The 12,840-nt window shown below is 34.5% G+C and overlaps 4 non-coding genes across 4 annotated transcripts; all 4 read left to right on the top strand.

Annotated features, from left to right (window-relative positions):
• The first annotated feature begins 4,102 nt into the window (after positions 1-4,102).
• Positions 4,103-4,175, top strand: Trnav-aac (transfer RNA valine (anticodon AAC)). The gene has a single exon. It is a non-coding gene; the product is annotated as a tRNA-Val (tRNA).
• A 350-nt stretch (positions 4,176-4,525) lies between these two features.
• Positions 4,526-4,598, top strand: Trnav-aac (transfer RNA valine (anticodon AAC)). Its single transcript has one exon. It is a non-coding gene; the product is annotated as a tRNA-Val (tRNA).
• A 4,093-nt stretch (positions 4,599-8,691) lies between these two features.
• On the top strand, positions 8,692-8,764 carry Trnav-aac (transfer RNA valine (anticodon AAC)). The gene has a single exon. It is a non-coding gene; the product is annotated as a tRNA-Val (tRNA).
• Positions 8,765-11,998: 3,234 nt separating this feature from the next.
• On the top strand, positions 11,999-12,071 carry Trnav-uac (transfer RNA valine (anticodon UAC)). The gene has a single exon. It is a non-coding gene; the product is annotated as a tRNA-Val (tRNA).
• Positions 12,072-12,840: the final 769 nt, after the last annotated feature.

Raw genomic sequence — 12,840 nt, 5'->3', positions numbered from 1 at the left:
TAAATGAGAGTTAAAAAAAACGCGAAATGCGAGCAGCAGGTTCAATCTCGGGACCTTCGGATTGGCAGGCGGCTTTGCTGCCCACCATACAAGGTGGGGAACATTGAGTGAGAGGAAATATACGGTGTTATCTGCGGCATTACTATGAGTCGCGTAGGAACACTACATTTCGTATTAGATACTAATAGTCCATATTTCCGTCCAACACTTCTTGAGTAGCTCGAGTCATGCTCTCCCCTGGAATCAGCTTTGTCGACCAGTTTTTCGTTGACAAGATGAATTGAGGCAGTGAGAAGCAAAGGGATGCAAGTGGACATTTTCAAGTTTTGAGTAAAACGCGTTTAAAGATAAGATCCTAAGGCTTTCATTGAATTTTTTTTTCTAAATCATGCCGTATAGCAGCAAAGGGCTACTAATACCATCTCTTGCCCCAGGACAGAGGAGAGGTTCACCTACCATGTGTACTGGTTATCTTCAAATTTTTAATTTTGCCACTTGCATCCCTTTGCTTCTCACAGTTTCATATATGGAATACAAAAAACTGAATATAAAATATTTATCATAAAGGGGGCCCATGTATCTCAAACTTAAGGTGATATGCTTCCAAAAGGTATAAATATTTCGCAAAAAAGTATGAATTTAGTCTTTAGTTGTTGTGATATTACGTGGCTAGATACTCACGAAATAAAAGTTCATCACGTGTGTTGGACGTGAGCTAGAAAATTTCATTTTTCCGTTTCTGAAAATATTTTCCTAATACCGCCCATGGGGTGTTCCCTATATCACCTACATAGAAAGAGTTGGAAAATAAATAAAAAATAAATATTATTTGATTTTTACATGCATTTCCATAAATTTTGTAAAATCTGCAGTGGCCTAACAAGCTACAATCTTAGAAAATACAACTTTTTTTTCTCTTTGTTAATTTTTCAAGAAACTAAAGAAAACCCTTCTTGCATCTTCATCATCTTTTTTTATAAATTGATTTATAAAACTTCAAATAAATAAATAAATAAATAAATGAACAAATAAAAATATGTATGCATTAAGCGGCATCAGAGGCGCTCCGAGTCAGGTCACTGTGATGTGACCTCCCAAGAATTTCCCTATGAGTCAAACTTTGACAATTTGGCATACTTTTGGAGTCAGCGTTGAAGAATTGCAACTACTGTAAAACATTTATAATAATGTTGTGCACATATTGTATCATTCGGTAAAATTCGGAGTTTCATTCAGGATTCAGAAAATTATAAGTTCCCACCTTCCAAAAACTTATGTGCGAAGCGCCCCAAAACGGCAAAGATAATTCATTTCACTCATTAAAATACTTAAAGGAAATTATGTTTTTCAAGTTAAAGAATTGAAGAATATAGTGTATAGCGCCATGGAATATTTCAAAAAAATTCCATGGCGTCATATCCTTTTGTTCCGCCAAAGACATGTTTCGTAAAAGTATACAGTACTATCTTCAGACATCTAAACTTTTATCAAGGACGGATCTAGATTTTTTTCAAGGAGGGGGCTTTTGATTTTTTAACTTACTACTATGAATCTGTTGCGCACATTGAGGGAGTGGGGGATACCACATCATTTTTATCCAAAATCATTTTTATCCTAGAAGGTTCTCGAACCTATTTATTTCCTTTTCGGTTTGCAGAATTATTCTAAAGTTACGTTTTAGTGCTTCAATTTCGTAGGAATATTTCTAAACCCCCCCTCCCTTCATCATCGAAGGCCATTTAAACTTGTGTTTTTTGAGACCTCAGTTTCGAAAAATGACCGGAGGAAAGTCACTGATTTCATTTCTTCCTTCCCCTCCCACTGAGATATCTACAATTGTGTCTTTTAGAGTTCAATTTTGCAAATGTTTTGGGGGAAGGTCTCCAAACTTCTCCTAACATCACCAAAGATCATTGCCTTGTTGGAACTAAAATTCCGAAAAGTTTCCGGACTACACTTGCGTTTTAGGACTTGAATTCGGAAAAATTGCCTGTGCAGGGTACCTCAAGGGAGGGGCGATCACCCCCATCGCCCCTCCCTTGTATCAGTCCTTGACTTCTATGAAAATTATTTCTAGAATTTATCTGAGGAAAACCATTACAGAAAATATAAATAAAATTCAGTGAATATTCAACTACACTTTTTATAAAAAATGGTATTAAACTTACAGAAAGTACAGACCTGGATCTATAAATTTTGGGCCCTCCTGCAACAAAATCTGTAGGTCCTCTCCCCAGAGGCCAGCAGTGTATATTTGCAACGTTAATAAGTGTTATTGCTAGTTTTTTCGGCCGTTGGGACCCTATAGGGACGTGTCCCCCCCCCCCCCCTCCCCGCACTGCGGGTACGCAGATCCGGGCCTGAGAAAGTGCTTCTTCTAACAGAAAAAAGGTAGCATTAAGTTCGGAGAACAAGAATAACAGTTCATGTACGAACTTTCAAAAATTTTATTGAAACATTTTCACTTAATCGTCCAAGTAGAATAGAAAATTGTATTTATTTATACTTTTTCGATCATTAACAGTAAGAGTTACAGCAGCTCCTGAAAATACTCAGTTGAAAAATAAAGGTTAGAAAAAAATATATTTCCTGGGAACGCTCCATCACCCAAGAGTCCAAAACATTTTAACGTTCAGCTATGACCCCGCAAGGACGCAGGCTCACATCAAACAAAATTTCACAATTTGTTTCTCGTTACTTTTTTTTAAATTTATAGAGATAATTTTATGTTTTTTTTCTATTAAGGTGTATTGATAATTTCATTTAATTCAATTTAAATACGCATAGTTTGATAAAAGTAATGCTTTATATTTTTCAGGTATATTTTAACAAACACTTTAAACATTATTTTGTAAAGAAATTATGATGTATTTTATCAAAAGAATAATTTTACTTTACCATTTAAAAAAAAGATTTTCAATGTTTGTACTTAAAAAATAAATGTTCGTTTTAAGTTGGCGTAAAATTCAAAACGATATAAAATAAATACATGTTTAACAAATTGAAAATAACACTTAAGTCTTTTAACAACTTTTTCTTTCAAAATAGAGATTTCTTTCTTTTTTTTTTTTTTTTTTTGTAAATTGTAATTGAAGTATGGATTTTATTTTACTGCTTTTGGATTTAAATACGAAATGATGCAAGATAAATATGTTTTTAAAAATTAAATACTATAAAATTCTAAAAACTTTTGGCTTGAGAGAAAAAGAAAAATTTAAATCGTTTTCTTTTTCGTTTATTTTGAAATTTCAATCGCACGTTTAAATTACCACCGTGGATTTATAAGTCTTCCCAATCCTGAACACAATGCTATAAACACTATATGCACTCAAATGAAAATAATTGCAGAGATAATGGTACAAAACATCATTCAGCAAAGACTTTTAATCTAATACAGTTATCAAATCTAATACAGTTCAGGAGGTGAAAATATTTAAACCTATCTGGTTTTGAACAAATCTGGGTGTAAAATGATTAATTTGTCAGACGTTATCATTTCAGTGAAAAAGATAAATACTCTCAGGCTACTTCCTAGTAGTTTAAAGGTCGGTAACATTTAAAAATTAGTATCATATCATGACAGGTGAACGCATAAAAAAAATTGTAATTTAAAATTCAATATTACACAAACTATTTCGATATGTTTCGAGTGTTAATATTATAGTTCGAGTTGAGGATTTGATACTGGTAAGATCATTAAAATCTACTACGAATTACTTCGCAAGCTATCACACTGGGTTGGGAACTCATGAAAGGAGATTTTAAGCTCTTCAGACCCTTTATTCTTCTCCAAACCACAGTAGAGCACACAAACAAGAAACCATTTAATGTTATCAAATCTCAATTAGAGCATAAAAACGCGATAAAATCCATTAACGGCGATGCATAAATATCCACATTTCGTATTGAAAGAGCGCGCAAATGGATGAAATGAAAGTACAACAGCTGAAATGTAGCGACACCTGTCGGCATTTCGCAAGTTTGCGCGCTGACATGACAAGGCAGATTGCTCATTGCATAAGCCATTCTGTATATGTTAATCGCGATTAAATTATTAGTGACGCTGGAAGTTTGTACAAAAATCTTTCGTGTAAGAGCAAGCGTACCCATGGTGTAGTGGTTATCACATCCGCCTAACACGCGGAAGGTCCCAGGTTCGAAACCTGGTGGGTACACAGTAGATTATTTTTTTTTCTCGCCTTGCTGCTCATTTTCTTTTCATGCAGCATCTACTTCTTTGAGTTTCACTGGAAAAAATACTTTTTTTTTAATGTGAAAAGAACAGTTTTTGTAAAATTTCACATAACCTTAGTTCGAGCTATCAACTTCGTCAATGAGTTTTTCAAATATTTAATTTGCACGTAAAAGAGCGAAAAAATGGGCGAAAATCCTTCACTCTCTTTCAAAGGCTTTATTGGCTATTGCAAAATAAAAACGGAGAAATATGTAAATTGTAGTGCGATCATTTATGTATAGTTGATTATTAAAAACGTCATTATATTTTTAAAAAGATTAAAAGGCAAAAGTACCCATGGTGTAGTGGTTATCACATCCGCCTAACACGCGGAAGGTCCCAGGTTCGAGACCTGGTGGGTACAATTTTAGAGTTAATTTTCATTTTATTTCCATGTACTAGTTTTAGAACTTCTTTTAATATTTGTTTAAAAAAATCCTTATTCCATTGTGGTTTCAGATCAGCTTCTAAAATTTCAGAAAACTTGAGTTCTTCAAGCATTTAATTTGGTCTTGCTTCTCTTTTTTTTTCTTTTTCGGGGGAGGGAGCGTCATTGCTCTTGGAGAGATGAACACCCTGCCAAATTTTTACGATTCATTATGAATGTTTTTGGTTAAAATAAAACTCAGTGATTGAATTAATAAATTAATAAAATGAGTTAAATGAGGGGAGGGAAAAAAGTAAATGTAACTAATAAAATAAAAATAAAATATAGCTTTTCAAAAGAAAGGTCGATAATGCTGCCATCTATGAACTCTTAGGCCAAAGTTTTAAATCATAATGTTGACAGAAGAAAGAAAAACAAAGCTGCAACTATAGAAATTGAAGAGAAAATCACAAATGAAAGAATTGTGTTGTTATTAATTCACTATAATAGTATGTTTGCTTTCATTTGGTGAGATAAAATCTTCAGAAAGTGCTAAAATGTATGGAGAAAATTTAATTATGATAATGCTGCCATCTAGCGTTTTAAATATATATTAAAGTATGGTTAAATGACGTTTTCGCGTTCACAAGGATTCTCGCCTGAAATAGTTTATCATTTTTGAAGCATTCTTTTCTATTATTTTTTTCAATTTCAAATTTCTATGTTAAGAAATTAAACTCCGTGTTTCTCAAAGTTACTAGGGAGCTCCGTCCCCTGCTTGTTAGCTAGCGCTCACAAACCCCAGGAGATTGCTTCTCAATCTTATTACATTCGCAAGGATTAAAATCCTCTAAGAAAAAATCAGATAAATAAAAAGCGTTTCCAGTTCCGTTTCGAACAAAATGAATATCGCCCTCTCCCTCCCGCAGAAAATATAATTTAAGCAAACAGCCCACTGCACAGCTGTAGGTGCAAAGGGGCTCCTGAGCATTGCAAAACGGCAGTTTTGTAAGCTTGAAAAGTTTCTTTCAAATTCATGATCCCTCGTAATACATTTTGCTCTTTAGCTCCGGGCTTGAATTGAAATGAGCCGTCGACTTTTCGCTCAAATCAAAACCCTTATATCAACAGTTCTAACTAATTGAGAAAATTGGGACAAGCTTTATTTGATTTAAAAAAAAAAAAAAAAGAAAGAAAGAAAAAAGATACCTTAAAAAAATTCCTAGCCAATGCGAAGAATCAAATTTCATTCCTCATGCAAAGTTTTTCTTCTTAGTAAAATAACTTTACAAGTAACTAAAATTAAAAATTTCAAAAACCTCCGACTGAGCCGCAAATGCATAATTAAGAGGGAAAATTGAAAATCCTTTTAAAAGCCTTATATTATTAAAAATCAATGTCAAGTATTTTCTTTGCTATTAAATAGAAACTGGTAACAGATAAAATTTTTAAACCATTGCTTTTAATTCCTTGTCCTCCAACAATGAATTCGGTTACTAATAGCGTGAATTAGGCTTAGCCGTATTTAAAATCTGCTTTAAAAATGCGTTATAATTCGAATTCTATATAACATGGAAGTTTCAAACACATTCTATCAGACCCCGTAGAAAAAAAATCTCCTTGTTTTAGTACTAAATTTTAAATATTTTAAATATGTTTCCACTGCAAAAATCCCAAAAACCCTTTTAGAGGTTTTTAATTAATATCTTCGTTATTAATGTCACCCGAAGACGCAACCTAGCTATGACACTCTCGATCAACTATCATTTCGAACAAAATTTTTCTTTTCAAAATCGGTTCTTCCGTTTAGGCGCTAGAGTGCCACACACACACACACAGACGTCAAACTTATAACCCCCTTCCTTTGTGTGTCGGAGGTTAATAGTCTCTTTCGAACGACATAGAATGTCTCACACAAGACTATTGAGTTCACAGATTTGACGAGCACGAACCCCACATGTAGTCGATGAGTTTTTACGGCCTTGAACATTCCGCTCGGAATCCTGTTAATGTTGAAACCTGAGTTCGGGTCGAGGGAAACAATAATTTGAACTAATAATCTAACTAATAAATCTTTCCTGTCTAACCTAACTAATAATCTAACTAATAAATCTAACTAATAGATCTTCCCTGGGACAAGAGGAGGGGGGCGGGGAACGTTGTAATGTCTTCCGAAGAAGAAGAAAACTAAAGGCAAATACATATATCTTAATGAAATAAGAAATTTGTGACATGCTTGGGGGGGAAATAGTAAGCCGCACTATTTAAAAACTGTGCTAGACAAAATTTTAGGCACAAATTTTGAAAAATTTATTTTAATCGTAACTTAACTCAATTTAATTTTGTTTTGATAAGATAAAGAGGAAACATTTTAAAAAAATAGTCCAGAATAGCTCGAAAAATAAATAAAGTAATCAGTATAATTTCATAATGCTTTATTTTTCATGTTACATCATATCATGAAACCTGGACAAAAATATAAACTCAAAGGTAAAAAGCCCTTGTATTACAGTGAAATTTTTCTTGAATAAGCCCATTTTAAGTCATAACATTAATCAGTATTGCAATTAATGATCGCTCGTAGTCGTAGCTTTATTTTGCACTACCGGTACCCGCACGGCTTTGCTGATTACGGCCGTAGTAGAAAATTAAAAGGTCATTTGGTTCGCTTGAATATTTACGAATAATGGATGATACATTTCTCGCCAATATGCTATGTTTATTTGCTATCCCATGTTATGGTAATTTACTTGTCTCGGTTATGGCAATAATTTACTCGTCCACGTTATGGTAATTCGCTCGGTATTGCTGCAGGGGAATTAAATCCATCAATGGTGGTTTACAATTGGAATAGAAAAAGAGCAAAATCGAATTTTCAAAAAAAATCGCTTCGAGGTACTCACCCCTATGCTACGAACTAATTCTGTGCCAAATTTCATGAAAATCGGTCGAGCATGTGCTACGCGCGTAACAGACATACAGAGATCCAGAGACAGACTTTCCATTTTGCTATTAGTGAAGAAGACTAGAGATTAAAATGTGATGGAGGTTGGAGGACACATATTTTTATGGGGGGATAAAAAAAATACAGAAGTAGAGAGAAGCAAAGGGGTGAAAGTACCAAAATTAAAAATTTTGATATGACTGGTAGGCGAACCTTGGGGCAAGAAATAGTTCTAGTAACCCTGGTAGGTGCTGATACAGAAATGTTTTTAATGAAAGTCTACCAAGGACCGCAACTTTCAAAGCGTTTTATTCAAAACTTGAAAACGCCCACTTCCACACTACCATCCCTTTGCTTCTCACTGCCTCATATAAGTAAAAAGAAGAAGAAAAAAAAATAATTTGAATTTTGACATCTGGAATTCAAATTATGTTTTTCGCAATCACGAGTATGTGTGTGTATATAGGCGTGTGTGTTTGTGTTTGTGTGCAGTAGGTGGGTAATTGTGTGTATGAGTGTGTGGGTAGTTGTGTGTATGAGTGTTTGTGTGTGTGGGGGGGGATGTGTATGTGTATGTAGGCATATGTGTTTGTGTCTGTGTGCAGGTATGAGTGTGTGGGTAGTTGTGTGTAGGTGTGTGTGTATGTGTAGGTGTCTGCATGTATGTGTGTGTGTATGTGTGCAGGTGTATGTATGTATGTGTGTGTGTGTTTGTTTGTACGTGCGTGTATGTATGCGTGTTCGTGTAGGATATTGACGAAACCTGGAGATGGCTTTCGCTAGAGGAGCAGCATCGAGAGAAGCCGGTCGACGGTGATGCTGCAGAGGGTGCTGGCGGGAAAATAAAATTATAGCACATCAAAACAGTCAAATGAAAGCAATAAGCAATCGTTATCGCAAATTAAAATCCATTAACGGCGATGCATAAAGATCTGGATTTCGTATTGAAATAGCGCGCAAACGGATGAAAGTACAACAGCTGAAATGTAGCGACACCTGTCGGCTGTCCGCATTTCCCAAGTTTGCGCGCTGACATGACAATAAGGCAGATTACTCATTGCATAAGCCGTTCTATGCAAGTTGATCTCGATTGAATTATTAGTGACGGTAACAATTTGTACAAAAATCTTTCCCACCAATGCAAGCGTACCCATGGTGTAGTGGTTATCACATCCGCCTAACACGCGGAAGGTCCCAGGTTCGAAACCTGGTGGGTACACAGTGAGTTATTTTTTTTCGCCTTGTTGTTCACTTTCTTTTCACGCAGTATCTACTTTTTCGATAGTTTCACTGAAAGAAATACCGTTTTTTACGTCAAAAGAACAGTTTGTAAAGTCTCACATAACCTTAGTTCGGGCTATAAACTTAGTCAATGAGTTTTTCAAATATTCAATTTGCACGTAAAGGGGCGAAAAAATGGAGGAAATTCCTTCAGTTATAGTGCCTAGAAAGAGTAATGTGCCGACCGGCGTTTTATTCCTTGAGATTCTTGAAGACGAATTGTATGAAAACTGCTAGATGGCAGTGCAGTCGAGGTGCACGTTCAATTTCGCGGTGTTTACATTATTAAACACGGGACTTTGTTACAATTTAGTTTCGCGTTTCTCTTTTTTACCTTTATTTAGTGAATATTTCATGAAACAGCGTTTAAGACCTTTAATGGAGGCATCAAAGTTGAACATTGGAAGAAATAAAGCTTCATCTTGTTTCGTCCCAGGATGCAAAAGTAGGTACAAAACATGCAAGGAAAAAGTTACGCTTTTTAAAGCTCCTGCAGATGAAGAAAAACTAAAGTGGAACTCGTTAATTCCCAGGTTAGATAAAGTTTTTGATAAATATTGCTCAATTTGTGCTCTGCATTTCGAAAAACATTTTATTGAAACGCATTTTAAGCATATTATAAATGGTGAGGAAGTTTTGATTCCTTGGGGAAAACCTTTTTTGAAAGATGAGGCAATTCCGACAATTTTCCCAAATCTGCCATCATACTTTACTAAAAAATTACCAAAGAAAAGATCCATCAGGAATTATGCAGTTAAGAAAAATGTTCCCTGTTTGAAAAAAATAAAACTTGATCTCTCCGCAGATGAAACTGAAATAACCACGTATAAATCTATTATTAATGAAATTGTTCATATTAATTTGCCTAACGAATATTGGGTTTGTATGAAATTTAAAAAATCTCCAATTATTGTAGTTTTTGTTTATAATGAAAATTATGTGGAAAATAATATTAACGATAAAAAGATCATTATTGAAGTAGACGCAAAGACAAGAATGTTTTCAAAACACAATTTTACACAATTGACTGAAAATTTGATACTTATATTTTAAGGCAAATGTATTATCAGTCGAGATGGCTAAGGACGCAGTTTATTGTTGTTTTTAATACCACTTGGGAGACTCAAGCCCCATTCATGTGGCCAGCATGAGTTTAAAGCAGAAAGGAGCGACTCCTGAGTCAATGAGGCCTTTAAATGAGAAAGAGCCCGACTTGGGCACGGTATATGGTAGCACCACCTCTACAGTTTATAGGTCTGGAGAAAAGGTTGGAAATCTCCAGCAACGCTACGCTTGGTAACTGTTAGAGACCGACCATAAGACTTTCGGACAAACGGAATCAACGAGCACGTAAATTATATTATTATTATTATTTTTTTTTGAATTTCAGCCTTTTAAAATCCTGTACGAAATTGATAATTATTATTGTTATCGTCCCTCGTTATTCAAATAAAAAGTATTTAAGTCTCCCGAAATTTTAAGAAAAGTGGCAAATTTAAACACTTGGCGAGGGATTGAAGGTACCAATTTCTCACAGACGATTTCCTCGTCTGCATGTAGCAAGACATCCGTATCTACAGAGCGTGAAAGATGTCTGTCCCCATCGAAACTCGCTAAATTTGGAACAACGAGACTCGCTTTTCTTAAAATTCCCATAGGCTTTGAAATCTCATATATCGACTACGGGAAAATATTTTTTGCGTCCAGAAACATGTATCACAATGTTCTTTTGGTCGCTACTTATTTAGATTTTTTAATTGTAACACTATCATGTTGTTTCCTGATTAAGGGTAGGGAGATTCAGAAGCTGCGCTTCCTTTTAAAAGAACATTTTAAAGCTATCATAAGCAATGTTAGACAAAGGAGAGGGACGAGGAGGCTCCCCATTTGTTTTTAGTTTTTAAGGAACATTTCTTTCGCTATTTTACATATGAGATAAAAGAAAAAAGTATATAAATACTTTTTTTTGACAATGATAACATCAGATTCAAAAACACTTCTACTTCGATAATTATCGACAACAAAACCGTTTGCTGACAGGTTCTAAAGAACGTTATAAAAATAAGCAAACTAGCAGTTTGACGTTGATAAGTATTACCGAAAATTCAACAAATAATCAAGCCAGCTGTTTGCCAATTGCAGTTATTTGCAAATTAGTATGTAGTTATATATGTGATCGGAGCAAGTGGCCCTATTATTTTTTTTTAACATAAGGAACCCCCCCCCCCGCCCCATAAAAGGGTATGTAAGATTTTTCACCCCCTCCCATTCTTACGTAAGATTCCATTTCGTTTTTCAAAATGATAAAATAACAAATCTTGGAATCGTTATTAAATTCACATTATTAAATTAAACCTTTTGCGTAAAGAAATAGTTACTGAAAAGTTAGAATCTAAACTGAATGTTTTTTTGACTTTTTTTTTGTTTTGATGTAATATTAATTACAAATAAAACATGCCTACACAATGCGACTCTTTTATTATATTTTACACTTTTTTTTTGTAAAACAAATGAAAAAACATCTTATCCTAACACGTTTCTTACCTTCCAGACGCAAATGGAACATTATCTCTGTCAAATCACTTGACCGCGCAATTTCTAATGTGAAATACCGACTTGGAAAATATTACCTAAAAATGAGTTTGACCCCCCCCCCCCCCAAGTAAGGGTACGTAGAGGCTTTTCCAACCCCCCTCCCCTTCGGGACCCTTACATATTTAATGAATGGCCCCTTATAGTCTACTATTTTCATTGAAGATAAATTAGCATAAGGTAATTTTATATGCTTCAAAAAATAAATGAACACCCATGTAACAATTAGCACTTATTACAGAATTTGTCTTTTGCGCAGAAATAAGTTCAATCCGAAAAACGGGACTTTTAAACTGCGAAATCAGCATGAAATCGCTGATTTAAAACGAGTCCGATTGAGGAGCATAACGTACTCCTCGAGCGCAGCGCCATCTGGATTTTCCTCAGATCTGACCTCACTTTTTCCCCGTCGATCGGCACACTACTCTTTCTATGCACTATACTTCAGTCTCTTTGAAAGGCTTTATTGGCTGTTGCAAAGCAAAAACAACGGAAGAATATGTAAATTGTAGTGCGGTCATTTATGTATAGTTGATTATTAAAAGCGTGATTATATTTTTTAAAACAGAAATATGTAGGAGTACCCATGGTGTAGTGGTTATCACATCCGCCTTACACGCGGAAGGTCCCAGGTTCGAGACCTGGTGGGTACATTTTAGAGTAATTCTTTACCGTGCTGTTGTTGTAGTTTTTCTTTTTCATATACTACTTATAGAACTTTTTTTAATATTTCGTGAAAAAAATCGTTATTCCATTGTGGTTTCAGATCAGCTTCTAAAATCTCAGATAACTTGAATTTGGGCCACGGTCTTCTTCAATGAGTTCTTCAAGTATTTAATTTGCTCTTGTTTCTCTTTTTTTTTTCTTTTTTTTTTCGGGGGAGGGAGCGTCATTGCTCTTGGAGAGATGAACACCCTGCCAAATTTTTATGATTCATTATGAATGTTTTTGGTTAATACAAAATGCAGTGATTGAATAAATAAATTAATAAAATGAGTTAAATGAGAGGGGGGAGGGAGAAAAGGAAATGTAACTAATAAAATAAAAACAAAATATAACTTTTAAAAAGAAAGGTCGATAATGCTGCATCTATGAACTCTAAGGTCAAAGTTGGATAATTTGTTTTCCAACCCTGAAATGTATTTATGAGGAGAAATTTAAGTAATTTTCATCATTAAGTAAGTATCATCAATATGAATTTTTATTTTTAATTATTTTCTAGCTGCGTTGCTGGACTTTGCTCGGTCTGCCTTGAAAATAACCATTGTGTCCAGGTCAACAATGACAACTTTCTGTCCTATTATTGCTCTAAATTGGAACAGTGCCCCAAGTTTGGAACTTATTTTCAATTTCTCAAATTTATGAAAAATTAGTTAAACTGAATTAGTTAAGAAGAATTAACCCAAATAACGTATAAGTACA

This window comes from Uloborus diversus, chromosome 1 (assembly GCF_026930045.1).
Source record: "Uloborus diversus isolate 005 chromosome 1, Udiv.v.3.1, whole genome shotgun sequence".
In the NCBI taxonomy this organism is placed as follows: Eukaryota; Metazoa; Arthropoda; class Arachnida; order Araneae; family Uloboridae; genus Uloborus; species Uloborus diversus.
The sequence above is the reverse complement of the archived record's forward strand: the minus strand, read 5'-3'. Positions and strand labels throughout refer to the sequence as shown.